This window comes from Centruroides sculpturatus, unplaced genomic scaffold (assembly GCF_000671375.1).
Source record: "Centruroides sculpturatus isolate CEXI.00-Female unplaced genomic scaffold, Cexi_2.0 scaffold6052, whole genome shotgun sequence".
Lineage (NCBI taxonomy): Eukaryota > Metazoa > Arthropoda > Arachnida > Scorpiones > Buthidae > Centruroides > Centruroides sculpturatus.
The window spans coordinates 1-2293 of NW_019390140.1; the positions used below are offsets into that span (position 1 = coordinate 1).

The 2293-nt window shown below is 33.9% G+C and overlaps 1 pseudogene; it reads left to right on the plus strand.

Annotated features, from left to right (window-relative positions):
• Positions 1 to 628: 628 nt before the first annotated feature.
• On the plus strand, positions 629 to 2003 carry LOC111617420 (annotated as a pseudogene).
• Positions 2004 to 2293: the final 290 nt, after the last annotated feature.

Genomic DNA, 2293 nt, shown 5'->3' on the forward strand with positions numbered 1-2293 from the left:
ATATAATTTATACATGTTGTATCATTAACAAGTTCGAATCAAGAAAAATGCTTCTAAATATGCCTGGATTCACGAGAGAGAGAGTTTACATGAGGTTTGCGTGGCGATAAATACCTTTTGTAGAGGATGTTCCCAGAGTGATGATGGATTTTGTGGAGATATTTGTTGAGACCAACACTGTTATTTTTTCTGTAATATTTGGAAAGTTCTGGATTGGGAAGAATGAGGTCAGGAAGGTTCGTCCTCACTGGCATTGTTAGACAAGAGTAAAATCCAGTTGGAAAATTTGGCACAACACAGAGAAATTTTTCCGGAGACTTAAATCCGTGAGGAATGAGCGATGCCTGACTCTTCGACCGACAACTTTGATATCAGTCTGATATTGCCTGGCTAAGAAGTCAGCAGATCACGGGAATGTGTTGCTTTTGTCGTAGAGAAAGTTATGTGGAGATTTTCTCAGGTAGCTGAGGACAACAATTGTTGAGCAAGTATGGCATCATTGACGATTAAGTTTTGTTAAAGTTTGGATTCTCACACTTTCAAGTAAAATTGCTTTGCTGGATAAAATTAAAAGCCAGCCATTGAATACAAGCCATCATAAACTTGCTGATATAACTGGTGTATCAAAATCTACCATTGCACATCTCCTACAAGAAAACTGCGTGAAGAGTGGACATTACAAAAAAAAATTCCAGGAACATCCAAAAGAAAGCATGATGGAAAGGATCCAGAAGTTGAAGAAGCATTAGATCAATGGTTTTCTATGGTTAGCGGACGAGGCATAAATATCAGTGGTCTAGTGTTGAAGGCGAAGTGAGAGGAGATCATTAAAAAATTAAACCATAATGATTTTAAAGCAACTGATGGCTGGTTGTCTCGATGGAAAGCAAGACACAACATCAAATACAAAAAAGCATATGGCAAAAAGAGCAGTGCAGATAATATAAGTGCTGAACAGTGGCAAAAAACTAAAATCCCTACATTTTTAGAGAATTTTTGTTCAGATGATATTTACAACACCGACAAAACCAGCCTCTATTATCCTGCAAAACTGGATGGCTCTCTGTGTTATAAGCACATTGCACTGTCAGGGTATAAGAGAGCAATGGATCACATTACTGTGTTATGCTGTGCAAATATGACAGGTACTGACAAACGAAAACTACTAACTGTAGGAAAAAATGCTAGGCCTTGATGCTTTAAGTGGATATGAATAGAGAGTTTATCAGTAGAGTACCATGCCAACAGTAATGCGTGGATAACTTGTGAAGTTTTTCGGAAGTGGCTTACAAGTTAGGATGTACAGTTACAACGTAAGCAAAAGAAAATTTTGTTGCTTCTTGATAATTGTGCAAATCTCAAAAATATACAGCTGGAATTTCTTCCTCCTAATATAACATCCTTAGTACAACCAACGGACATAGGAGTAATAAAAAATTTAAAGACATTGTATTGAGGAAAATTGGTAAATTACGTACTGGAATCTATTGAAGAAAACCTAATGATAAGTTCATCAACAGCCAGAGAGATCAATGCAAAAATTTCCATTTTGCAAACCATAAAGTTTGTTGCTGACAGTTGGTGAGCTATAAAAAGCAGCACAATACAAAACTACTATGCTGCTTGTGGTTTAAAACCTTTTGGATGTTTCTGAAATTTTGAGCAGTGAGGAAAATGAAGGCATACTGCAAGTTCCTATCATCAATAATGAAGAATTTTCAACAATAGATGACAATTTACAATGAAAACTTCGAGGATGCAATTGTTGACGTAATCAAATCCAAATGTCAAAAATTTGATGAAGAAAACGATGATGATGATGATTCACCTTGTGACAAATTGTGAGGCAAAAAACTTTATAGTCAGGTTACAGTGTTATTTTATGCAAGAAGGCAATGAAGAAAGCCCCACATCTGCATTGAATATCTGTGCTGATTTTGTAGAACTGCAAAATTTCAAAAGCAAAAAACAGACTATACTTGATGCATTTTTGCAAAATTAAAATTTAAAATTGTAAAATTTATCATGAAAAGTAAGTGTTATTTTTTCTGCACAATTTATAGTACGAATATTTTCTGTATTTTGCATTAATAAAGCCGATTTTCATTTTTTTACTTACTTATTTATTTACATATTTTATTTTAGAAATTATTATTAGTTTGTTTAATTGGGACAAAATAGATTAGTCCCAATTAAACAGAATTGACTGTATTATGTTACCTTGTATATAAAAATATTTCATGAGGTATAAATAAGTCATAAAGTACATGAATAAATTCACAATTTTACTAGC